This window comes from Macaca fascicularis, chromosome 2, assembly GCF_037993035.2.
Source record: "Macaca fascicularis isolate 582-1 chromosome 2, T2T-MFA8v1.1".
NCBI lineage: Eukaryota > Metazoa > Chordata > Mammalia > Primates > Cercopithecidae > Macaca > Macaca fascicularis.
In genome coordinates, this window is record NC_088376.1 from 147,789,327 (window position 1) to 147,817,273 (window position 27,947).

The following is a 27,947-nucleotide window of genomic DNA, read 5'->3' on the forward strand; positions in this document are numbered from 1 at the left end:
CACTTCACAGGCAGTACAAGTACCTTATTATTATTATTATTATTATTATTATTTTAGTAGAGACAGGGTTTCACCATGTTGGCCAGGATGGTCTCAATCTCTTGACCTTGTGATCTGCTCGCCTCGGCCCCGCAAAGTGCTGGGATTACAGACAGTGGCTTGAGCCACCACACCCGACCAACACGTACCTTATAATAAGAGAATAATCCTATGTATGACTATTATCATTCACTCACTTTAAGCATAAATAAGCATGTGTGTGTGTGTGTGTGTGTGTATAAGTGAAAACATTGTTGCTCTAATTAAACTGTTATCTGTTAGATCAATTATGCATAACAAAAACGAAAGTTTTTGACTGGGCGTGGTGGCTCATGCCTGTAATCCCAGCACTTTGGGAGGCCAAGGTGGGCAGATCACCAAGACCAGCCTGGCCAACATGATGAAACCTTGTTTCTATCAAAAAACACAAAAATCAACCAGGTATGGTGATTTTTACAGGTGCCTGTAATCCCAGCTGCTCGGGAGACTGAGGCAGGACAATAGTTTGAACCCAGGAGGTGGAGACTGCAGTGAGCTGAGATAGTGCCATTGCACTCCAACCTGGGCAACAAGAGAGGAACTCTGTCTCAAAAAAAAAAAGAAAAAAGAAAAAGGCCAGGCGTGGTGGCTCACGCCTGTAATCCCAGCATTGTGGGAGGCCGAGGCGGGCGGATCATGAGGTCAGGAGATTGAGACCATCCTGGCCAACACAGTGAAACCCCGTCTCTACTAAAAATACAAAAAATTAGCCGGTGTGGTAGTGGGCACCTGTAGTCCCAGCTACTCGGGAGTCTGAGGCAGGAGAATGGCGTGAACCCAGGAGGCAGAGCTTGCAGTGAGCCAAGATCCCGCCACTGCACTCCACCCTGGGCGACAAAGCAAGACTGTCTCAAAAAAAAAAAAAGAAAAGAAAAAGAGCCGGGCATGGTGGCTCATGCCTGTAATCCCAGCACCTTGGGAGGCCAAGGCAGGTGGATCACAAGGTCAGGAGTCTCTACTAAAAATACAAAAATTAGCTGGGCATGGTGGTGCATGGCAGTAGTCCCAGCTACTTGGGAGGCTGAGGCAGGAGAATTGCTTGAACCGGAGAGGCGGAGGTTACAGTGAGCAGAGATCGTGCCACTGGACTCTAGCTTGGGCGACAGAGCAAGACTTCGTCTCAAAAATAAAAAAAGAAAAAAAAGAAAGAAAGAGGGCCGAGCACAGTGGCTCACTTTGGGAGGCCGAGGCGGGCGGATCACAAGGTCAGGAGATCAAGACCATCCTGGCTAACATGGTGAAACACCACCTCTACTAAAAATACAAAAAATTAGCCTGGCATGGTGGCAGGTGCCTATAGTCCCAGCTACTCGGGGGGCTAAGGCAGGAGGAGAATCTCTTGAACCCAGGAGGCGGAGGTTGCAGTGAGCCAAGATTGTGGGACTGCACTCTAGCCTGGGCGACAGAGCAAGACCCGTCTTGAAAAAAAATAAAAAAGAAAATGAAAATGAAAAGTTTTTATATTTATTTATTTATTTTTTTTTGAGACAGAGTCTCACTCTGTGGGCCAGGCCAGAGTGCAGTGGCGTGATGTCGGCTCACTGCAACCTCTGCCTCCCTGGCTCAAGCAATTCTCCTGCCTCAGCTTCCCTAGTAGCTGGGATTACAGGCGTGTGCCACCACACCCAGCTAATTTTTGTATTTTTAGTGTAGACGGGCTTTCAACATGTTGGCCAGGCTGGTCTCGAACTCCTGACCTCAGGTAATCTGCCCACCTCAGCCTCCCAAAGTGAGAAAGGTTTTATTTTACCTTAACTTATTCCTTCTTCAATACTCTTCCCTTACTTACATACATCTGAGCTTCTGATCTATACTGTTTCCCATTTTTTCTCTAAAGAACTTCTTTGAACACTTCTTGCAAAGCAAGTCTACTGGTAACAAATTCCCTCAACTGTTGTTTGTCTGAAAAAGTCTTTATATCTCCTTCACTTTTGAAAGATAATTTCAGAGAGTACACAATTCTAGGCTAGTGTTTTTTCCCCCTCTCAACACTTTAAATATTCCACTCCACTCTCTTCTTGCTTGTACAGTTTTTGAGTCAGATGTAATTCTTACCTTTGCTTTTCTATAGGTAAGATGTTTGTTTTTTGTTGTTTTTAGTTGGTATGTTTCTTGTTTTCCTTCTGGCTTGTTTCAGAATTTTTTCATTATTTTGATTTTCTCTAGTTTGAGTATATGTCTAGGTGTAGGGTTTTTTGTTTGTTTTCTTTTTCTTTTTCTTTTTTTTTTTTTTTTTTTGCATATCTGCATGGTGTTCTCTGAGCTTCCTGGATGTATGGTTTGGTGTCTAACAATAATTTGGGGAAATTTTCAGTTATTATTCAGATATTTCTTCTGTTCCTTTCTTTTTTCTCTGTTGTTCTAAATATGTAAATGTTACAACTTTTGTAGCCATCATATAGTTCTTGGATATTCAAGTTTGTTTGTTAGTTTGTTTTAGTCTTTTTCTCTTTGCTTTTTGTTTTTAGAGGTTTCTATTGACATATCTTTGAATTCAGAGATTCTTTCCTCAGCCATGTCCAGTCTACTAAAAGACCGTCAAAAGCATTCTTCCTTTCTGTTACAGTGTTTTTGATCTCTAGCATTTATTTTTGGTCCTCTCTTAGTATTTCCATCTCTCTGCTTACACTGCCCATCTGTTCTTGCATGCTAATTTATTTGTTAGAGCCCTTGTATATTAATTCTAGTTATATGTGTAAATCCCTGGTCTGATAATTCCAACATGCCTGCCATAATTGAGCCAGGTTCACATATTTGCTCTGTCTCTTCAAACTGTGTTTTTGCCTTTTAGTATCCCTTGTAATTTTTTTCTTGATAGCTGGAAATAATGTACTGAGTAAAAGAAACTGCTATAAGTAGGCTTTTAGTGATGTGGTGGTAAGATGTGGGGAGAGGGGAAGCATTCTATAGTCCTACAAAGAGGTCTCCGTCTTTTAGTGAGCCTTTGCCTTCGACTGTTAATTTCACAAATGCTTCTCAGTTGGTGCTGCTTTTTCTTGCCCTCCTTAGTGGGGACAGCCTGGCTAGAGGCAGATGGAGTTTCCTTCCCCCCAGATCAGTTAGCCTCTCTCTGATAATCCTAGTAGGTTAGGCTCTGGTTACCTAGTTTCTCCTGAGGACAAGCCTGGCATACATCAGAATTGTTCCCTTTTCCCTCCTCTTCCCAGAACCATAGGGGATTTTCCTCCAATATTCACTGTGAGAACTTGGTAGAGCTTCAGGAAGTAAAACTTACAAAATGTGGGAGCCCCCCAATGACTGGGTCCCCTGGGAGTTTTTAATGTCTCACACTTGTCCACACTGAGCCTCTAGCAATTTGTCAATTACAATTCAGTTTTCCCTTGCCTGGGCATTGGTTCCCGTAAAAGTTTCTGCTCATGGGTTCCTTCTGCTCCTGGAAGTTGTGGTTCTCTGCACCCACCTGTCTGTCTCTCCAATTTTGGGGGCAGCAGTTTGCCCTGTGACCTTATGTCTCTCATGGATCTAGCAAGAGTGTTGATTTTTCAGTTTGTTTGGCTTTTTACTTGCTGTTAGGATAGAGTAGCAACTTCCAAGCTTCTTACATCCCTGACCAGAAACCAGAAGTCCACTCATCTATGTTTTTTATAAAATTGGATATGCATACTATGAAATGCATTGCAACAATGAGAAAGAATGGGTAGCACTTTAAGGATTGAAAGAGCAAAATTTCTTTGACACATCATCATCTGAAAAAAAAGCAATCATAATTTAAAAAAAAAATCAAATGTGTTTCCACGTTTGAAAAAATGGAAAATGTGCCAGACACTGTTTTAACTGCTTTATGTGTATTAATTCATTGTTACCTCATTTTTATATGTTATGAAACAGGCACAGAAAGGTTAAATGATAAGTCTGACCTAGGCTTCCTGGGGCCTGAGTCCATGCTGTTAACTACTTCTCTTCTCTGACATATTGAGCAGGTAGAAACACCATACATAGGCATGATCCTTCTAGTTTTTAAAAAGTAGGGGATGGGCCAGGCGCGGTGGCTCAAGCCTGTAATCCCAGCACTTTGGGAGGCCGAAACGGGCAGATCACGAGGTCAGGAGATCAAGACCATCCTGGCTAACACGGTGAAACCCCGTCTCTACTAAAAAATACAAAAAAACTAGCCAGGTGAGGTGGCGGGCGTCTGTAGTCCCAGCCACTCGGGAGGCTGAGGCAGGAGAATGGCGTAAACCCGGGAGGCGGAGCTTGCAGTGAGCTGAGATCCGGCCACTCACTCCAGCCTGGGTGACAGAGCGAGACTCCATCTCAAAAAAAAAAAAAAATTTAAAAAATTTAAAAAAAAAATAAAATAAAAAGTAGGGGATGGTATGTACATACAATGAAATATATTGAACCTTAAAAAGGGAGGAAATTCTGACACATGATACAACATGGAGGAATCCTGAAGACACTTCGCAAGGTATATAAATAAGCCAGTCATGAAAGGACAAATACTGTATGATTCCATTTATATGAGCTACCTAGAGTAACCAAATTCATAGAGACAGAAGGTGAAATGGTGGTTGCCAGGGCTTGGGGGAGGGAGGAATGTGGAGCTAGTGTTTAATGGGCACAAAGTTTCAGTTTTGCAAGATTAAAAGAGTTCTGGAGATGGATGGTGGTAATGACTGAGCAATAATGTGAATGTACTTGATGCTACAGAATTGTGCACCAAAAGACAGTAAAAATGATAAATGTTATGTCATGTGTACTTTACCACAATAAGAAAATGGGGAAAAAAAGAATGTCCCCAGAAGAATCTGACAATAGTTTGAATAACTGTCTTTATTTTGCTCACAATTATAGTTGGCTGTGGTCTAACATCCCTCATATCATCTCCCTCCTTCAAGCATCTCTTAAAATGATGGTGAATATAATGAGTCTAATTGCATTCCCCCAAAAAGATATGTTCAAGTCCTAATCCCTGGTACCTGTGAATGTGCTCTCATTTGGAAACAGGGTGCCTGTAGATATAATTAAGATGTAAGACAAAATAAGGTCATTAGGGTGGGCTCTAAGTCCAATCACTGGTGTCCTTATAGGAAGAGAAGAGAAACACACCCCCCCCACACACACACACAAACACACACACACACGTGAAGACCAGAGATTGGAGTGATGTTGCTTTAAGTCAGCAATGCCAAGGGGAGCTGACAGCCAACAGAAGGGAGACGAGATCAGGGAAGTTTCCCTCCCAGAGTCTGCAGGGGACGTCAGGCCCTGCCTACACCTTGATATTGGACTTCTAGCCTCAGAACAAGAATAAATTTTTGTTGTTTTAAGAAAAAAAGAAAAAAAAGGTTAAAATGGTAAATTTCATGTACACGTATTTCACTGAAAGGAAGGAAGGAAGAGAAGGAGGGAGGGAAGGAGACAGAAGGAAAGGGAAGGGAAGGGAGAAAGAAGTAAGCAGGGGCACACGGAAGATGACATGATATAGCTTCCTTATGGATATGTATGTAAATGTGCAGAAAAAGATCAGGGAAGATAGAAATGAAGTTTATAAGAGTGGTGGCCTCTGGGTGGGGCTCGGATGGGGACTTTAGTCTTTTTGTAATATTTCAGCTTTTTGCAGAGTGTGTATATTCATATGCTACTTGTGAAATTTAAAAACATAATTTTGACCAGGCATCGTGGCTCATGCCTGTAATCCTAACACTTTGGGAGACCAAAGCAGGTGGATCACTTGAGCTCAGGAGTTTGAGACTAGCCTGGGCAACATGGCAAAACTCTGTCTCTACTAAAAAAATAATACAAAAAGTTAGTGAGCGTCATGGTGCATGCCTGTAGTCTCAGTTATTGGGAGTGGTGAGGTGGGACGACTGCTTGAGCCCAGGAGTCAAGATCAGCCTGGGCAACATGGTGAAACCCCATCTCTACAAAAAATTAGTCAGGCATGGTCCAAGCGCCTGTAGTCTCAGCTACTCGGGAGGCTGAAGTGGGAGGATTGCTTGAGGTCAGAAGGCAGAAGTTGCAGTGAGCCAATATCATGCCACTGCACTCTAGCCTGGGCAACAGAGCCAGATGCTGTCTCAGAAACAAAACCCATATACGGTAGACTAGTGTGATGGAATAATTTTTTTAAAAACCCAGAAAACCAATAATTGTAAAAATTAATTTTTCAAATAACACACACACACACACACCACATGCATGGGCATACCCTGGGGATATTGCAAGTTTGGTTCCAGACCACCATAATAAAGCAAATATTGCAATAAAGCAAGTCACACAAATTATCTGGTTTCCCAGTGCATATAAAGTCATGTTTACACTATACTCTAATAGTGTGCAATAACATATGTCTTTTAAAAACCCAATGTATATACCTTATTTTTAAAATACTTTATTGCTAAATTATCATCTGAGCCAGCCTTCAGCAAGTTGTAATGAAGGTTTGAATAGCTGTAGCAATTTCTGAAAATAAGATAACAATGAAGTTTGCCACATCGATTGACTCTTTCACAAAACTTTACTCAGTAGCATATGATACTGTTTGATAGCATTTTATCTACAGAACTTCTTTCAACAATGGAATCAATCCTCTTAAACCCTACTCCTGCTTTATCAACTAAGTTTATGTAATATTTTAAATCTTTTGTGGGCATTTCAACAGTGCTCACAGCATCTTCACCAGGAGTAGATTCCATCTCAAGAAACCACTCTCTGCTCATCCATAAGAAGCAACTCCTCATCCATTCAAGTCTGATGATGAGATTGCAGCAATTCAGACCCATCAGCAGGCTCCACTTCTAATGCTAGTTCTCTTGCTATTTTCACCACATCTTCAGTTACTTCCTCCACTGAAGTCTTAAGCCCCTCAAAGTCATCCATAAGGGTTGGAATTAACCTCTTTCAAACTCCTGTTCGTGTTGATATTTTGACCTCCTCTCATGAAGCACCAATGTTCCATTTATTATTATTATTATTATTATATATTTTTTGAGATGGAGTCTTGCTCTGTTGCCCAGGCTGCACTGCAGTGGCACAATCTCAGCTCACTGCAACCTCCGTCTCCCGGGTTCAAACAATTCTCCTGCCTCCACCTCCCGAGTAGCTGGGATTACAGGTGTGTGCCACCACACTGGCTAATTTTTGTATTTTTGGTAGAGATGGGGTTTCACCATGTTAGCCAGGCTGGTCTTGAACTCCTGACCTCAGGTGATCTGCCCACCTTGACCTCCCAAAGTGCTGGGACTACAGGCATGAGCCACTGCACCCGGCCCCTCAACCTTTTTACTTTTTTTTTTTTTTTTTGAAATGGAGTTGCACTCTGTGGCCCAGGCTGGAGTGCAGTGGCATGATCTTGGCTCACTGCAACCTCCACCTCCCGGGTTCAGGAAAATCACCAATTTTTTTTTTTTTTTAGATGGAGTCTCACTCTCTCACCCAGGCTGGAGTGCAGTGGCACAATCTCAGCTCACTGCAACCTCCACCTCCCAGGTTCAAGCGATTCTTCTGCCTCAGTCTCCCGAGTAGCTGGGACTACAGGTGCGCACCACTACACCCAGTTAATTTTTGTATTTTTAGTAGAGACGGGGTTTCACCATGTTGGCCAGGCTGGTCTTGAACTCGTGATCTTGTGATCCGCCCACCTTGGCCTCCCAAAGTGCTTGGATTACAGATGTGAGCCACCGCGCCCGGCCATGAATCACCAATGTTCTTAATGGCACATCTAGAGTGGTAAATTCTTTCCAGAAGGCTTTCAATTTGCTTTGCCCAGATCCAACAGAGGAACTACTTATCTATGGCAGCTATCGCCTTTCAAAATGTATTTCTTAAATAATAAGACTTGAAAGTCAAAATTACTCCTTGACCCATGGACTACAGAATGGATATTGTGTTAGCAGGCATGAAAACAGCATTAATCTCCTTGTACGTCTTCCTGAGAGCACTTGTGTGACCAGGTGCATTGTAAATGAGCACTAATATTTTGAAAGGAATATTTTTTTTCTATCCTGAGCAATAGGTCTCAACAGTGGACTTAAAATAGTTAGTAAACCATGCTGTAAACACATGTGCTATCATTCAGGCTTTGTTGTTCCATTTATAGAACACAGGCAGAATAGATTTAGCATAATTCTTAAGGGCCCTAGAATTTTCAAATGGTAAACGAGCACTGGCTTCAACTTAAAGTCACCAGCTGCATGGGTCCCTAACATGAGAGTCAGCCTGTCCTTTGAAGCTTTAAAGCCAGGCACTGACTTCTCCTCTCTAGCTATGAAAGACCTAGATGGCATCTTCTTCCAACAGAAGACTGTTTCATCTACACTGAAAATCTGTTGTTTAGTCTAGCCATCTTCATCAGTGATCTTAGCCAGATCTTCTAGTGACTTGCTGTAGCTTCTACATCAGCACCTGCTGCTTCACCTTGCACTTTTATGCTATGGAAATGGCTCATTTTATTAAACCACATGAACCAACCTCTGCTAGCTTCCAACATTTCTTCTGCAGCTTCTTCACCTCTCTCAATCTTCACAGAATGGAACAGAGTTAGGGCCTTGCTCTGGATTAGGCTTTGGCTTAAAGGAATGCTATGACTTGTTTGATCTTCTCTCCAGACTACTAAGGCTTTCTCTGTATCTGAAATAGCGCTGTTTTCTTTCTCATCATTCATGTGTTCACTGGAGTAGCACTTTATTTCATTCAAGAACTTTTCCTTTGCATTCACAACTTGGCCAACTGGCACAAGAGCCCTCACTTTTGGCTTATCTCAGTTTTGACATGCCTTCCTCACTACTTCATCATTAACAGCTTTTGTTTTTTTAATATTTATTTATTTACTTATTTTTTAGAGACAGTCTTACTATTTGCCCAGGATGGTCTTGAACTTCTGATCTCAAGAAATCCTCCTGCCTCAGCCTCCTGCAAAGTGCTGGGATAACAGGCGTGAGCCACCGTGCCCAGCCCACATTTTAATCTTTTGACTTAACGTGAGAGATGTATGATTCTTCCTTTCACTTGAACACTTAGAGGCCATTGCAGGGTTACTAATTGGCCTAATTTCAAAACTGCTGTGTCTCAGGGAATAGGGAAGCCAAAGGAGGGAGAGAGACAGGGGAATAGCCAGCAGGTGGAGCAATCAAAATACATACATTTATTTATGAAGTTTGCTGTGTTATATGGGTGCAGTTCATGGTGCCCCAAAACAATTACAATAGTAACATCAAAGATCACTAATCACAGATCACCATAAAAGGTATAATCATAATAGAAAAGTTTGAGATAGTGTGAAAATTCCAAAAATGTGACACAGAGCCACGAAGTGGGCACCGACAGACTTAATCGACTCAGGGTTGCCACAAACCTTCAATTTATTAAAAATGCAGTATCTGTAAAGCGTAATAAAGCAAAGCACAATAAAACGAGCTATGCCTGCATATAAGCTTGCGTATCTCTAAGCATTTCTGGAAGAATACAGAAGCAGCTTAATGACGGTTACCTCTGAAAAGTGGCATGGGGGAGACAGGGAAGGAGGCGGGGAAGGAGAGCTTTTAAGAACTAAGAAACTCTGCTGGGCATGGCGGCTCATGCCTGTAATCCCAGGATTTTGGGAGACCGAGGCAGGTGGATCATCTGAAATAACAATTCGAGACCAGCCTGGCCAACATGGTGAAACCCCGTCTCTACTAAAAATACAAACATTAGGCAGGCATGGTGATGTGCACCTGTAATCACAGCTACTTGGGAGGCTGAGGCGGGAGAATTGTTTGAACCTGGGAAGGGGAGGTTGCAGTGAGCCAAGATGGGCCACTGCACTCCAGCCTGGATAACAGAGCGAGAAAGAAAAGAAAGAAAGAAAAGAAAAAAGAAAAGAAAAGAAAAAAGAAAAGAAGAGAAGAGAAGAGAAAAGAAAGACAAAAAAAAAAACCAAAAAAACCAAAAAACTAGAGTTCAAAGGAAGAAGATTACTTGAGTTTAGGGAATAAAACTAGGATGAGTCAGGCCGGGCGCGGTGGCTCAAGCCTGTAATCCCAGCACTTTGGGAGGCCGAGACGGGCAGATCACGAGGTCAGGAGATCGAGACCATCCTGGCTAACACGGTGAAACCCCGTCTCTACTAAAAAATACAAAAAAAAACTAGCCGGGTGAGGTGGCGGGCGCCTGTAGTCCCAGCTACTCGGGAGGCTGAGGCAGGAGAATGGCGTAAACCCGGGAGGCGAAGCTTGCAGTGAGCTGAGATCCAGCCACTGCACTCCAGCCTGGGCGACAGAGTGAGACTCTGTCTCAAAAAAAAAAAAAAAAAAAAACTAGGATGAGTCTAAGAAGGGGTAAAGAATAAGAGAACATATACTTTACACCCAGGTGCTTGTTTTCATTAAAGCTTGTACTACCAATGTACCTTTGTGTAAAACCTTTTCATAATGCATTTTACGCTGAGCTATTGTTTTTTTAGTTGTTGTTTTGAGATGGAGTCTCACTCTGTCACCCAGGCTGGAGTGCAGTGGCGCAATCTCGGCTCACTGCAACCTCTGCCTCCTAGGTTCAAGCAATTCTTGTGCCTCAGCCTCCTGAGTAGCTGGCATTACAGGCGTGCACCACTATGCCCAGCTAATTTTAAAAGTATTTTTAGTAGAGACGAGGTTTCACCATGTTGGCCAGGCTGGTCTTGAACTCCTGACCTCAGGTGATCCGCCCGCCTCGGCCTCACAAAGTGCTGGGATTACAGGCATGAGCCGTCATGCCCAGCCTTGAGTTATTGTTATTATTATTATACTTCAGAGACAAGGTCCTGATCTCTCACCCAGGCTGGAGTACAGTGGTGTGATCATAGCTCACTGCAGCCTCAAACAACTGGGCTCAAGTGATCCTCCTGCCTCAGCCTCCCCAGTAGCTGGGACTAGAGGCACAAGCCACCACACCCAGCTAATTTTTAAATTTTTTGTAGAAATGGAGTCTCACTCTCTTTCTGGGCTTGTCTCAAACTCTTGGCCTCAAGCCTCCCTCCTTGGCCTCCCAAAGTGCTGGGGTTACATGCATGAGGCACCGTGCCTGGCCTATGCTTAGCTTTTTAATAGTTTCGTTAAAACACTGTTACACCATCCTCAAGAGGCCCCTGCTGAGCTGGGCACTCCTAGAGGGAGGCCTTTTTTGTGTTCGGTTGCCCCACTGTGCATGACTCAACACAACTGCCACCTGTTACAGGGGATCAGGCTGGGTGTGCTCAGGGTCTTCTGTCTTTGAACAGACTCTCTGGAGGCCCCAGTCCCTTCTCCCCTGATGTGGCCTCTCTGATCTGCCACCTCCCGCTTTTTCACCTGGGTCCCTGTCCCCCAGGCCCTGCAGATGGAAACTCAGCAAGAGAGAAGAAACAGGCCTCAGTGGGGGCAGAAGATTCTGCTGCTGCAGGGGCACCGGAGGACAGTGCGGAGCTGCAGAAGCTACCAAAGGAGCCTTCGCTCGCCCACCCCACGCCACGTGTCCCCTGTGTGCTAGGACCCTCCTCAGCAAGAGAACGAAAAAGTCTACAAGTTCAAAGGGGGCAGGCACTGGAAGATATTCCAGCACCCCAGGTATTACAGTCTCCAAAAGCTGCTTGCCGTAGCATCAGCTGGGGCTGAACCCACTGAACCATCCCCTAGACCCAGACCCCTCTTTTCAGGCTGTCCCCAGCTGAACTGTGTAGATGAGTTCACCAAAACGTATGTGCTAGAAGGTTCGTAGGAGCTTTACTCACAGTCCCAAATTGGAAAAAACACGAATGTCTATTAACAATGTAATGGATAAATAAATTGTGCAGTTTAATCCAATGAAATAGTATACAGCAGTGAAGATAGACAAACTGTGGCTACCTGCAACAACCTGGATGAATTTTACAATCATAATGTGAAGCAAAAGTGTGATTCTGTTTATATACATTTCAAAAACAGGCAAAACCAGTCTATAGGATTAAAAGTCAGGCCAGGTGCAGTGGCTCACGCCTGTAATCCCAGCACTTTGGGAGGCCAAGGTGGGCAGATCACCAGGTCATTCAGACCATCCTGGCTAACACGGTGAAACCCCGTCTCTACTAAAAATACAAAAAATTAGCTGGATATGGTGGTGGACGCCTGTAGTCCCAGCTACTCAGGAGGCTGAGGCAGGAGAATGGCATGAACCCGGGAGGCGGAGCTTATAGCGAGCTGAGATCACGCCACTGCACTCCAGCCTGGGCAACAGAGCGAGACTCCGTCTCAAAAAAAAAAAAAAAAAAAAAAAAAAGGTCAGGATTACCTTTGGAGGAGTGACTGGAAGGAGGAATGAGGTTTATGACCTGGGTGCTTTTTTCATAGTCATGTTCACTTTGTGATTTTCTTTGGGCTGTAGATGTATGACTTTAAAAAAAAAAAAAAAAAGGTTGCATAGGGTCAGGCACAGAGGCTCACACCTGTAATTCCAGCACTCTGGGAGGCTGAGGCAGATGGATCGCTTGAGCCCAGGGGTTTGAGACCAACCTGGGCAACATGGCAAACCCTGTCTCTACAAAAAATACCAAAAAATTAGCTGGGCATGGCGGTGCATGCCACCATGCAGTAGTCTCAGCTACTTGAGAGGCAGGAGAATCGTTTGAACCTGAGATGCAGAGGTTACAGTGAGCTGAAATTGTCCCATTGCACTCCAGCCTGGGTGACAGAGCAAGACTTTTCTTAAAAAAAAAAAAAAAAAAAAAAGGATGCAAACCATGATGTGTAAGAAATAAACATTGAAATAACTTAAATGCCCACCAATAGGTAACTGATTAGGTATAGTGCCCCTTTGTAGTAGCATTCAATAATATAATCAGTCATTAAAGAGAATGAGGAAGCTCCTTATGTGCTGATGTGGAATGATGTCCGGATACCCTGCTGAGTGAAAGGCAAGGCTCACAGTAACAAATACTGCACAACGTTCCCATTGCAATAGAGGTGGGAAATCATATGTATGTGGGGGTGTATTTTCTTGCAGGTACATAAAATATTTTCAGACGTATTTATAAGACACTGACAACCCTGGCTCCTTCTAAAGAGGGGCATTGGGTAGCTGGAGGAGATGTTTCTCTGACAACCTGTTGCACCTTTTGAATTTGAAGCCAGGTAAATAAATTACTGACAGAAACCATAAAGTGGGTGGGGGTTGACTGCTAGTAAATGACTATTGCCAGAGATTTTCGTTCACTTGGAATGAAATCATTAAAGCAGCAAAGACAGGCAATGCAGAGGTCAAATGTAACTTATAGAAATCATGGATTAATCTCAAAAACAGAAAAATGAAACCTTTAAACCCCTTTTGACTGAGCTTGGCAATTTCCAGGAATTTATCATAAGAAAATGTTCACAGATGTCCTCTAAGATTTAACTATGAGGATGTTCATCACATTGCTGTTTATAAAAGAGGAAGAGGGAGGGGAAAAAGAAAAAGAGGAGGAGGAAGGGTATAAGAGCAAGGGGAGGAGAAATAATGAAGGAAGGGAGGAAAGACAAAAACCCCTACTATATCGATACGGGAATACAGCTCTTTCATATCACGGAGTGTTACTCAGCTACTAAAAGTATATTGAGGAAGGTTTAATCATATATAAGAAATACTCATGATGTGTTAGGTCTCAAAAGACTTTTTAAAATAACACATAACGTAATTTCTTTTTGGGAAAAATGTTCACACACTGACAGCAAATAATTATATAGAATTTACCATGCCAGGCACTATAAGTACTTTACACATGCTAGTTCATTTAATCCCTACAACTCTATGGCATAGATACTGTTATTATCTTCTTTTTACAGATGAGGACACTGAGGTGCAAGAGGTTTGAGGTTATCCAAGTTATCCAGGGTCACACAACTGGTAAGTTGCAGGATTTGGACCCAGACAGCCTGCTTCTAACCAGCACTCTATACTGTTACGAGCATAGACCATGCAGTTAAGAATGACTATTGCTGAGAGAGTAAGACTATGGGTGTAATTCTGCTCAAAATATATTCTCCAATTTTTCCACAAAGAACAATGATAATTTTTTAAAAGCAATAAAACTCTTAGAAAAGGTGAGATATACAAAGAATCAGTGTAGCACAGAATACACAGCCAGCTGCTTGTGTCCTCTGACAGTCTCTCCTTCAATTTAGGAAGGTTTTTCCAGAAGGACCTGGCTGGTTTTGGAACTGAGGGGAGTCCAGTGAATGATTTCTGTCCACACTAGGGCCACAACTTGCTTGCTTGCTTGCTTTCATTTATTTTTATTTTTATTATTACTATTTTTTTGAGATAGAGTCTCACTCTTATCGCCCAGGCTAGAGTGCAGTGGCGTGATCTTGGCTCACTGCAACCTCTGCCTACCAGGTTCAAGCGATTCTCCTGCCTCAGCTTCCTGAGTAGCTGGGACTACAGCCACACGCCACCACACTCAGCTAATTTTTGTATTTTTTTAGAGAGGGTGTTTCACCATGTTGCCCAGGCTGGTCTTGAACTCCTGACTTCAGGTGATCCGCCCACCTCACCCAAAGTGCTGGGATTACAGGCGTGAGCCACCAGGTCTGGCCAGGGGGGCCACAGCTTTCAAAGGGAATGGCTTCCCCAGGACACAAGGGGGCCGTGGTAACAATTGTCTCACAGGGAGATCCCCTAGGAGAAGGAAGTTCAGGAGGTGGGTTGGAGATGCCTGTCCACAGGCCCTCCCTACCAGGTCTGAGCACCCGGCTCTGTTCCTGCCCATCCAGGGCCAGGGGCTTATCTTACAAGGGAGACCGAGCTTCTCCTTTTAAAATCTGAGCCATCCAGGACCAATCTTAATGCCCCTATCAGCTCCTATGAGGTGACTCCTGTCCCATCCAACAACCTAGATGCTGAGGCCAGCCTGGGAGGTATCCTAGATCCTCCCTTTCCCTCACCTCCCACACCCAATCCATTTGCAAGGCTGACTGGCTCAACCTCCAAAAAACGTCCAGCACCAGACCCCTTCTCTCCATTTCCACTGCCAGCTACCACCTGGCTCCAAGATCCATGACCTTCCTCCCTGATCACCACAGTCACCTTCACACTAGTTTCTCTGCTTCTACCCTTGCCCCACCGTCACCTGTTCCCCATTCAGCATCCAGAATGAACATTCAAAAACAAATGGTATCATGGCCAAGCACAGTGGCTCATGCCTGTAATCCCAGCACTTTGGAAGAGTGAAATGAGAGGATTGCTTGAGGCCAGGAATTTGAGATCAGCCTGGGCAACATAATGAGACCCCATCTGTAAAATAAAATTTAGCAGGAGGCTGAGGCAGGAGAATGGCGTGAACCTGGGAGGCGGAGCTTGCAGTGAACCGAGATCATGCCCCTGCATTCCAACCTGGGCGGCAGAGCCAGACTCCGCCTCAAAAAAAAAAAAAAAGTTAGCCAGGTGTGGTAGTGTGAGCCTGTAATCCCAGCTACTCAGAAGGCTGAGATGCGAGGATCACTTGAGCCCAGGAATTTGAGGTTACAGTGAGCTATGATCGTGCCACTGTACTGCAGCCTGGGCAACAGAGCAAGACCCTGTCTCAAAGAGAAGAAAGAAACTAGCTCCCCTACTTAACTCTCTCTCTCCATGGCATTCAGGGTAAATTCCTGACAACAGCTGACAGTGGCTTCCAGGCCCCAGCCTCCCTCCATTTCCTCTGGTGCCATTCAGCCTCTCGCTTGCACTCTGGCTGCACTGCCATCCTTTCTGTCCCTGAAAACGTGTCAAATTCACCCCTTCTCCCTGGGACACTCTTCCTCTAAGTCATTCAGTCTCAACTCATGGTTCCAGACCTTGAGGGGCTCACAGTTTTGGAGGGGGGCACTGTTGGGAACACAAATACTGGCATCTGGCATCACAGATGACTTGTGGAGAGATGGAACCCCCATCACTTTGTGCGGTAATTATTTGGTAACAGCATTTACTCTCATCTGCCACCCTAGGCCCGGCCTGCACGGAGTCCACAGCCTGTTAATAACCTTGGCATCTGTCCCTCCTCGGGGTTACCCTATTGTCCTAGGCTGGCTCTGCCACATACACCTCTAGGATTTGGTGAAAACCCTCCCGCTGCTCTCCCCATCCCTTCCAAGTCCACCTTCTCCTGCAGACATGTGGCCTTCCTCGAGCCTATCTTCCTCAGGCCCTCAGTTGCTAATTTGCCTCCTCCTGCTCTGACTCCTGTCTCGCAGTTGGTTTTTCTCACTCCTCCTCCTCCACCTGCTCCTTAAGGTTGCTGTTCCCTAGGCTGTCTCTTCTCCCTCCATACATTCTCCTTGGGCAATTTCGTCTATGCTCAGATTCATACGATGATGCCTCAAATCTCCATCCACAGCTGAGACCTTCTCCTCATCCCCAGACCGCAGTAACACTCATTGGACCTTTCCTCTTGCATATCCCATAAGAACCTCAAAATCAGTGTTTCCCAAACAGACCTTCTCTTCCTCCACCCCAGGTCTGTTCTTCATCCTATGTCCTTTGTGAATGTCACTCCACAGACCCAATTATCAGTAAGAAACTTGGAGTCATCGTAAGAACTGCCTTGTCCTCGAACCCAACACACCCATTGGTCTTCTAAATAGGTCTCCAATCTTTCTCCTCCTCTCCCTCCACCATCCTTGGCATCTCTCACCTGGACCGCCTTCTTCCCGGGCTCCCTGCTTCCATCGAGCCTCCAACTGGTCCATTCTCCATAGCAGCCTCCCAAGTCATCCTTTTAAACCCACATCTGACCCTGGTCATTCCCATGCCTGAAAGTGATTGTTCATCATCTAGGAATAAGACCTGAACTCCAAAGCCACGGTCAAGGCCCTCCATAAGCCAGCTCTAACTACTTCTCCAGGCTCCTCTCCCAACTGTTCCCACTTTTCAACCCTTTCTCCCTTGTTCTAGCACAGGCCATGGAATATTGGAAAGTTGAAGCCAAAGTGATTTGATTCTGGTCACACAACAACAAATAATAATCGCTAAAATTAATAAATGTTTTGTTTCTGCCGTGGTGTGCACACAAATTCACAATCAATCCTTCAACAGCGCCATGAGGCAGTTATTATTATTGTCCCCATTTTACAGGTGAGTAAACTGAGACTCAGAAATCAGGTAATATTCCTGAGAACACTTAGTTGGTAACACCACAGTCAGAATTTAAATTCAGGTTTTCTTTCTTTCTTTTTTTTTTTTTTTAATGGAGTCTTGCTCTGTCACTCAGGCTGGAGTGCAATGGCACAATCTTGGCTCACTGCAACCTCCTCCTTCCCAGTTCAAGCGATTCTCCTGCCTCAGCCTCCTGAGTAGCTGGGATTACAGGCATATGCCACCATGCCCAACTAATTTTTGTATTTTTAGTAGACATAGGATTTCACCATGTTGGCCAGGCTGGTCTCGAACTCCTGACCTCAGGTGACCTGCCCACCTCGGCCTCTTAAAGTGCTGGGATTATAGATGTGAGCCACCACACCCAGCCCAAATTCAGGTTTTCTGACCACTAAACTGTGCTGCCTCCAAAGGAATGGGTGGCAGAGCTGAGACTTAAATCAGGTATCATCATTCATTCATTCATTCAACAGACATTAATTAAGCACCTATGTGCCAGGTACAGATTACTGATCCAGGGCACTCATAATGCATTAAACTCCTCTGGGGCCGGGCGTGGTGGCTCACACCTGTAATCTAGCACTTTAGGAGGCTGAGGCGGGTGGATCACTTGAGGTCAGGAATTCCAGACCAGCCTGGCCAACATGGCAAAACCCCATCTCAACTAAAAAATATGAAAATTAGCTGGGTGTGGTGGTGGGCACCTGTAGTCCCAGCTACTTGGGAGGCTAAAGCAGAAGAATTGTTTGAACCCAGGAGGTGGAGGTTGCAGGGAGCCGAGATTGCGCCACTGCACTCTAGCCTGGGCAATAGAGTGAGACTTCGTCTCGAAAAAAATAAAAAAAGAATAGTTCAACCCTTATCCTCCTGATACCTCCAATCCATCCTCTTCACCAGCAACCAGATCCAATCATGTTCCCCTCAGACTTGAAACACTTCAGAGCCTTTCTAGGTATAACACTAAACCCAGCAACCATAAAAGAGGGAATTGATGATTTGCTTATAGTAAAAAGAAAACAATTTCCCCATGGGGGAAAAATCCATAGACAAAGTCAAAAGATAAACTGAGAAGCAATATTTGTAACTCATCTCACACACAGAAGGCTACCTTTCTTAGTATATAAAGAGCTCTTACAAATCAAAGTGGAAAAATGCCATTACATTGATTTTCAAAATTTAAGAAATGACAGTTAAAAAAATATACATATATATAACAATTACATATATAAAAGAGGTATTCAATCTCATTGATAATAACAGAAAGGCAAATTACAACAATAAGAGAGTGTTTTCTATCAGGGTGGAAAAAATGAAATATTTGATAACACACTCAGTTGGCAAAGACATGGAGAAACAGGTACGATCATACATTGCTTATGGGAGTGTGACTTTGTGCAACCTCTGTGAAGGACACTGTTGATAGGTCTGTGAAATTGTAAATGTATATACCACTTAATCCAGCAATTCCCCTTCTAGGGCTTTATCCTTATACTTACATATGTATTAGATATTATAATTTACATATAACATTATTCACTGAAGCATTATAGCAAAATATTGTAAATAAATATTAATTAAATTATGATGCATCTATAGAAAAGTTTATTATGCAGTTGTTAAGAAAAAGGTGGCTCTTTATACACTGATATAGAACTATCTCCAAGATGTATTGTTGAGTAAAAAAGCAAGCCACGCTTCCACAGGAGGCCTACACGCGGCCGCTTGTACTGCCGCCATGTCTCTAGTGATCCCTGAAAAGTTCAGCATATTTTGCGAGTACTCGACACCAACATCGATGGGCGGCGGAAAATAGCCTTTGCCATCACTGCCATTAAGGGTGTGGGCCGAAGATATGCTCATGTGGTGTTGAGGAAAGCAGACATTGACCTCACCAAGAGGGCGGGAGAACTCACTGAGGATGAGGTGGAATGTGTGATCACCATTATGCAGAATCCACGCCAGTACAAGATCCCAGACTGGTTCTTGAACAGACAGAAGGATGTAAAGGATGGAAAATATAGCCAGGTCCTAGCCAATGGTCTGGACAACAAGCTCCGTGAAGACCCGGAGCGACTGAAGAAGATTCGGGCCCATAGAGGGCTGCGCCACTTCTGGGGCCTTCGTGTCCGAGGCCAGCACACCAAGACCACTGGCCGCCGTGGCCGCACCGTGGTGTGTCCAAGAAGAAATAAGTCTGTAGGCCTTGTCTGTTAATAAATAGTTTATATACAAAAAAAAAAAAAAGCAAGCCACAGAACCAAGTGTTTAGTATATTACCATTAGCAGTGGCTTGAAAATATGTCCACAAATTCTTTGACATTCCTCCCTTCAAGAGAAGGATCCTAATTCTCCTCCTCTAGAATGTGGGCTGGATTTAGGAACTTATTTCTTGTAATAGAGTGTGGCAGAAGTGATGGTGTGTGATGTCTGCTATCAGGACATAAAAGGCAGTGTGATAACCAGAATAACCTTGAAAATGAAGAACGAAGTTGGAGGACTCACACTTTCTGATTTCAAACTGACTAGAAAGTGACAGTAATCAAGACTGTGCCTGGTAAAATAAAATTTTTTAAAAGACAGTCTGTTCTGGCATAAGGATAGATATATAGATATACAGATCAATTGAATAGAATTGAGAGTCTAGAAAGCAATCTATGTATCTATGGTCAATTAACATTTGACAAGGATACCAGAACAATTCAACAGAAAAAGAACAATCTTGGTGCTAGGAAACTGAATAGCCACATGCAAAAGAATGATGTTGGACCCCGTATCTCACACCATATACAAAAATTAACTCAAAGTGGATCAAAGGCCAGGCAGTGTGGCTCACGCCTGTAATCCCAGCAATTTGGGAGGCCAAGGCAGGTGGATCACCTGAGGTCAGGAGTTTGAGACCAGCCTAGCCAACATGGTGAAAACCTGTCTCTACTAATAATACAGAAATTAGCCAGGTGTGGTGGCATGTGCCTGTAATCCCAGCTAATAGGGAGGCTGAGGCAAGAGAATCGCTTGAACCTGGAGGGCAGAGGTTGCAGTGAGTTGAGATTGCACCACTGCACTCCAACCTGGGTGACAGAGCAAAACTTCGCCTCAAAGAAAAAAAAAAAAGGTAGATCAAAGACCTAAATGTACGAGCCAAAACTACAAAACCTTTAGAAGAAAACATAGGGGTAAATCTTTGTGATCTTGGATTTGGCAAGCCACTTTGGGAAAATCTGTCAGTTTCTCAAAATTTTAAATACAGAGTTCCCATTTGTCCAGGCAATTCTACTTCTAGGTATGTACCCAAGAGAAATGAAGGCATGTATCTACCTAGAAACTTATACACAAGGCCAGGCATGGTGGCTCATGCCGGTAATTCCAGCACTTTGGGAGGCCAAGGTGGGAGGATCACCTGAGGTTGAGAGATCGAGACCAGCCTGGCCAACATGGTGAAACCCCATCTCTACTAAAACTGCAAAAATTAGCCAAGCGTGGTGGCGTGTGCCTGTAATCCCAGCTACTTGGGAGGCTAAGGCACAAGAATCACTTGAACTCAGGTGGTACAGGTTGCAGTGAGCTAAGATCGCACCACTGCACTTCAGCCTGGGCAACAGAGCGATACTCTGTCTCAAAAAGAAAAAAAAAAAAAAACTTGTATACAAATGTTTATAGCATTCTTCATAATAGCCAAAAGGTGGAACAACCCAAATGTCCATCAGCTGATGAACGGATAAACAAAACATAGTATGTCCATTCAAGGGGATATTATTCAGCCATAAAAAGAAATAAAATATTGATATGTGCTCTAACATGAATGAACCTTGAAAGTGCTATACTAAGTGAAAAAGGTCAGTCACAAAAGACTATATAGTACCCCGGTGTGGTGGCTTTGGGAGATCGAGGCAGAAGAATTGCTTGAGTTCAAGAGTTCAAGACCAGCCTGGGCAACACAGAGAGACCTTGTTTCTACTAAAAATTTAAAAAATTAGCCGGGCATGGTGACACGTGCCAGTAGTCCCAGTTACTTGAGAGGCTGAGGTGGAAGGATTGCTTGAGCCCAAGAGATTGAGGCTGCAGTGAGCTATGAGTGCAACACTATACTCTAGCCTGGGTAACAGAGCAAGGCCCTATCTCAAAAAAAAAAAAAAAAAAGTCACATGTTATATGACCCCATTTATATGAAGTGTCTAGAATAGGCTAATACATAGAGACAGAAAGTAAATTACTGGTTGCTTAGGGCTGAGGAGAATGGGGGGTCAGGGGTTAAGGGGTGATAGCTAAAGTATATAAGGTTTCTTCTTGAGGTAATGAAAAATATCCTAAAACTGGTTGTGGTCATGGTTGCATAACTCCGTGAATGTACTAAAAACCATGTAACAGTTCACTTGATATGGGTGAATTATATGACATACGAATTATATCTCAATACAATTGATACCACAAAAAGGGGGTGGGCAGTGTGGCTTCTTCCTTTTTCTCTCTCGGAGCACTCATTCTCAGGTCTCCTGCCAGCACCCACATGAGTGAACTTAAAAGTGGGTCCTCTAACCCAGTTATCCTTAGGATAACTGTAGCCCCAGCTGAGGTCTTGGTTGCAACATCATCAGAGACCCTGAGTCACAGCTACCTGCCCATCTAAGCTGCTCCCAAAGTACTGTGACTTTATAGAAACAAAGATCATAAATGCTTGTTGATTCAGGCGACTACATTTTGAGGTGATTTGTTTGTTTTTGTTTTTGGGTTTTTTTGTTTTTTGTTTTAGGGAATATCTCACTCTATCACCCAGGCTGGAGTGCAGTGGCACAATCACAGCTCAATTCAGCCTTGACCTTTCTGGGCTCAGATGATGCTCCCATCTCAGCCTACTGAGTAGCTGGGATCACAGGCGTGTGCCACCATGCCTAGCTAGTTTTTGTAGAGATGGAGTTTCACCATGTTGCCCAGGCTGGTCTCAAACTCCTGGTCTCAAGTGATCAGCCCACCTTAGCCTCCCAAAGTGCCAGGATTACAGATGAGCGCCCGTGTGCCCAGCTTGGGGTAATTTGTTATACAGCTATAGATAAATAATACACTAATTATGTAAAAACACTATTTGCATTTGCTTGTATATTTAAGAAATTTCTTGGAAAGGGTACTCAAGAAACTGGTAATGGGGGTTGTCTCTGAGAGAAACAAGTGGGAGTGAGGATGGAAAGGAGATTTATGTCTGCCTGTGTACCCTTTTTACTTTCCAGATTTTGTCTTGTGTACTTGTATTACTTTTCCAAAAAGTCAAAAGTCTGGAAATAATTAAAATAAAATTTTTTTTAAAACCCTTCAACAATGAACTGCTGTCTACAAATAAAAGTCTAGGTTCAGGCATGGTGGCTCATGCCTGTGATCCCAGTACTTTGGGAGACCGAGGTAGGTGGATTACCCAAGGTCAGGAGTTCAAGACCAGCCTGGCCAACACGGTGAAACCCTGTCTCTACTAAAAATACAAAAATTAGCTAGGCATGGTGGTGGGCATCTATAGTCCCAGCTACTTGGGAGGCTGAAGCAGGAGATAGAGGTTGAACCCGGGAGGTAGAGGTTGCAGTGAGACGAGATCACACCACTGCACTCCAGACCGGGCCATAGAGTGAGACTGTGTCTCAAAACAAGCAAAAAAAAAAAAAAAAAAAAAACCACACCCAAATAAAGTTTAAACTCATTACCATGACTTAGAAGGTCTCTACAGTCCAGCTCTGGCCCACTTCCCCAGTCTCAACTCTTACCTTTCCTGGCCTAGTTGCTTAGAGTCCCCAGACACAGCAGCTATTCCCACCTCCATGCCTTTGATCATCCTGTTCCTCTTTCCTACTCATCCTTTAAGACTCAGTTCAAATGTTACCCTTTTGGGAAGACTTCCCTGGCTCTCTTTAACTGTGTTCGAAGTCCCCTCCCTGCCCTCAGAATATCCTGTGCATGAATCTCCCGTTTCATGTATTGTACCATATTGTGACGATCTGTTTTTGTTCCTGCCTCTCCCATCAGACTATGAGCTCCCTGGGAGCAAGGATTCTTACTCAGGATTTCTAGAGGCTAGCACAGTGTCTGACACACACACAACACCGTCAGTAAAGGTTGATGTGAGAAAGAAAAGAAGAGGGGCGGGGAGAGGGAAGTGAGGCAAAAGTAAAGGGAGGAAAGGAAAGGAGAACAGAAGAGAGGAAAGAAGGTAAAACAGCAACTCAAAAGTACTAAAAAGAGAGAGAGAGGTCGGGCACGGTGGCTCAAGCCTGTAATCCCAGCACTTTGGGAGGCCGAAGCGGGCAGATCACAAAGTCAGGAGTTCGAGATCAGCCTGGCCAATATGGTGAAACCCCGTCTCTACTAAAAATACAAAAATTAGCCGGGAGTGGTGACGGATGCCTGTAGTCCCAGCTACTCGGGAGGCTGAGGCAGGAGAATCACTTGAACCTGGGAGGTGGAGGTTGTAGTGAGCCGAGATCGGGCCACTGCACTCCAGCCTGGGAGACAGAGCAAGACTCTGTCTCAAAAAAAAAAAAAAAAGAGAGAGGAAGGAAGGAAGGGAGGGTTGGGGGAGGAAGAAAGAAATGAGAGAGGAACAGAGGAAAGAGGGAGAGGAGGAGGGAAAGAGGAAAGAAATTCTCTCAATGTGTTTATCAGTATCATGCACATACAACAAAGACAGTGGAAGAATAAAATCCCAAATCAAATCTGAAACAAGGCCCAGGGCAATGTGCTGGGAGTGGTGGCTCAGGCTGTAATTCCAGCACTTTGGGAGGCTGAGGTGGGAGGATCACTTGAGACCAAGAATTGAATAGTCTGGGAAACATAGTGAGACCCTGTCTCTACAAAAAATAGAATAGGCCGGGCGCGGTGGCTCAAGCCTGTAATCCCAGCACTTTGGGAGGCCGAGATGGGAGTATCACAAGGTCAGGAGATCGAGACCATCCTGGCTAACACGGTGAAACCCTGTCTCTACTAAAAAATACAAAAAACTAGCCAGGCGAGGTGAAGGGCGCCTGTAGTCCCAGCTATTCGGGAGGCTGAGGCAAGAGAATGGAGTAAATCCGGGAGGCGGAGCTTGCAGTGAGCTGAGATCCGGCCACTGCACTCCAGCCTGGGTGACAGAGCGAGACTCCATCTAAAAAAAAAAAAAAATAGAATAAAGGCTGAGGCGAGCAGATCACTTGAGTGCTCTGGAGTTCAAGATCACAGGAGTTCAAGACCAGCCTGGCCAACATGGTGAAACCCCATCTCTACTAAAAAATATAAAAATTAGCTAAAAATTGCTTGAACCCAGGAGGTGGAGGTTGCAGTGAGCCAAGATCATGCCACTGCACTCCAGCCTGGACAACAGAGCGAGACTCTGTCTCAAAAATAATAAAATAAAATAATTAACAAGGCATGGTGGTGTGTGCCTGTAGTTCTAGCTACTGAGGGGGCTGAGGTGGGAGGATTGCTTAAGCCCAGGAGCCCAAGGTTACAGTGAGCCATGATTGCACTACTGCATCCCAGCCTGGGTGACAGAGCCAGGCACAGTTTCAAATAAAAGAAAAGAAAGAAAGAAATTGAAAGAAATGTAGATGAATATTCGATGCCACAGTGATCGGAGTTCCTGGTTGAGGTTCCTAGTCCGGAGACCCTGATAATTAAGAACACACATCTGGGCCAGGTGCAGTGGCTCATGCCTGTAATCCCAGCACTTTGGGAGGCCGAGGCCAGTGGATCACTTGATGTCAGGAGTTTGAGACCTAACATGTTGTGGCCAACGTGGTGAAAACCCGTCTCTACTGAAAATATAAAAAATTAGCCAGGTGTGGTGGCATGTGCCTGTAATCCCAGCTACTCAGTAGGCTGAGGCAGGAGAATCACTTGAACCTGGGAGACAGAGATTGCAGTGAGCTGAGATCGCACCACTGCACTCCAGCCTGGGTGACAGAGGGAGACTCGGTCTCAAAAAAAAAAAAAAAGAAAAGAAAAAGAAAAAAAAGAACACACATCTGGAAGGCTGAAAGGTACTCACTTGTAGGTCCCCCAAACCCCACTTCCTGCCACCTCCCACCTCCAGGGTCCACCAGCTTCCATTCCATTCTACACATTTTATTCTCTGTTGTGGTCCAGGCACCAGAGCACTTAGTATTGAATGAATGTGGTCAGAATCACCTCCCTTCCATGGAATGAGGAGAGGTCTGGGTACAAGTCTCACTGTGTCACCACGAACTTGTCCCTTCTCTCTGAGACTCAGACCCAGTCCTTACATCTTTAAAATGAGAGAGCTGGGGAAGTGGGTTGATAAGACTCTTTCCAGCTGACAGTTTATGCCTTCTTAAGCCCTTTGGTCATCCTGGCAAGTCCAAACGCTAAGTATCAAGGATCCCTCATAAACTGCTCTTCCCTCAGACTATGTCACAAGAGTAACAGCGACTATTTATCGAATGCTTCTCATACACCAGGACCACACTCAGCATTTTTACCCCCTTCATTTCCAAAGCAAGTGCAATGATAATCTCTGTTTTTACAGATGAAGAAACTGAGATTCAGAGAGGCAAACCCATTTCTCCAAGGCCCACAGTTGGAAAGGGGCAGAGCAGGGATTCTAAGTCCTTTATTCTTTGTTCGTTTTGTTTTATTTTTGAGACACAGTCTGGCTCTGTTGCCCAGGCTAGAGTGCCGTGGCGTGATCATGGCTCACTGCAGCCTCAACCTCTCGAGCTCAAGCAATCCTCCCACCTCAGCCTCCTGAGTAGCTGGGACCACAGGTGAGTGCCACCACATCTGGCTAATTTTTAAATTATTTGTAGAGATGGGGTCTCACTATGTTGCCCAGGCTGGTCTCGAACTCCTAGCCTCAAGCAACCCTTCTGCCTCAGCCTTTGAAAATGCTGGGATTATAAGCCAGAGCCACTGTGCCTGGCCATAATCCTGTGATCTTATGCGACTAGCACATACTTATCCTGGCACCCCGACCCTTAACCATACTTCAGCTTGAATCTCTAACCCAGTTGAGAGTGTTCCCTGGATAACTATACCGGGCCCACAGGTAACATTTAGTCTATGGAGCTTATAGTTCTGTGATTTGTGTATTCACTTCTTAGGTTCCAGTTCAGTGATACAAACAGGTTCTAGATCTGTATTAGACTTGTGTTGAGTTTTAGTTCCACCTTTTATTAAATGTGTGACCTTGGAGCAAGTTATTTTAACAGATGAGGATTAAACGACAATGAGTGTGAAAATGTCTAGCATAGAAGCTGGCACATTGGATATTCTTAGTAAATGGGAACAACCAGGTAAAAAAGTAGCAGAGATATCCTGCCTCTGTACTTAGTTAGCAGTTGACTCTTCTGGCAAAAACATGTCACTATCCCCACCATTAATCCTCCTTTAACCAAGATCTCAGGAATTTTTGTTCTTTGTTTTGTTTTGTTTCGTTTTTTTGAGACAGGGTCTCACTCTGTTGTGCAGGCTGGAGTGCAGTGGTATGATCATGGCTCACTGCAACCTCCACCTCCCAGGCTCAAGCAATCCTCCCGCCTCAGCCTCCTGAGTAGCTGGGACTACAGGCACATGCCATCACGCCTGGCTAATTTTTGTATTTTTTGTAGAGACAGGGTTTCACCATGTTGCCCAGGCTTGTCTTGAACTCCTGGGCTCAAGTGATCTGCCTGCCTCAGCCTCTCAAAATTCTGGGATTACAGACATGAGCCACCAAGCCTGGCTGATCTCAGGTTTTAGAGTCAGACATATGAAGTTACAATTCAGGCTCCACCACTTACCAACTGTATGACCTTGGACAAATGCCTTTTTCCTCTTTGAGGCTCAGCTTTCTCACCTATAAAATATGAATAATGGTACCTACTCCACAAGATTGTTGTGAGGATCAAATTATATAATGCATGTAAAATGTTAGCTATTTTTCTTTAATAATAATAAGTCATAGTAGCATCCAACTGCTGCTGATTAAAGTTGAAATTCTTTGACCCAGCATACTGTGGCCCCCATAATTCCTTCCTCGCCTCTCCTCATGCTGCTCCCCTATGTGGATGCCACACTCAAGCCAGATGTGTCTTTCTCTTTTTTTTTTTTTTTTGAGACGGAGTCTCGCTCTGTCACCCAGGCTGGAGTGCAGTGGCCGGATCTCAGCTCACTGCAAGCTCCGCCTCCCAGGTTCACGCCATTCTCCTGCCTCAGCCTCCCGAGTAGCTGGGACTACAGGCGCCCACCACCTCGCCCGGCTAAGTTTTTGTATTTTTAGTAGAGACGGGGTTTCACTGTGTTAGCCAGGATGGTCTCGATCTCCTGACCTCGTGATCCGCCCGTCTCGGCCTCCCAAAGTGCTGGGATTACAGGCTTGAGCCACCGCGCCCGGCCCTAGATGTGTCTTTCTCACTGCTATGTCTTTGCCCACGATCTTCCTCTCCATTCAGGATGCTCGCTCATACCTCCCACCTGGTAACACCCCACCCAGCTCAAGCCTCACTTCCCAACTAAGCTGGCAGCCCCCTCTGCTGCTCTGGGTTTCCACAGCATTTCCAGCCCGCACATATTAGTGCTCAGACTGCCCAGAGGAAAACTTCTGTTGGCACTTGTCTTGCCCATGCTACCCCTCTTCCGGTGCTCACACTTGATTTATCTTTGAGGGAACTGATCTTTCTCCACTATCAGTCCATGTGCGGTTCCGAGGATAAGTATGCGCTCAGGCCTTAGACAAAGTCACCATGATTAATTAAGAGGTGGACACTTGACCAAGCGGGGCCAATCTGGCTCAGCCCTGGAACGTTTGCTCGAATTATTCTTTTTCCACAGGCACCGCTAAGCTGAAACAATGTAAATTAGATCTACTAGTAGCCTTATTT

The 27,947-nt window shown here is 44.5% G+C and overlaps 1 protein-coding gene and 1 pseudogene across 4 annotated transcripts in view; one reads left to right on the top strand and one right to left on the bottom strand.

The window, feature by feature from the left end:
* The window catches only part of LHFPL4 (LHFPL tetraspan subfamily member 4), a 55,726-nt gene that overhangs the window by 22,867 nt on the left and 4,912 nt on the right, over positions 1–27,947 (bottom strand). The window lies entirely within an intron of this gene.
* On the top strand, positions 18,812–19,362 carry LOC102143352 (small ribosomal subunit protein uS13-like; annotated as a pseudogene).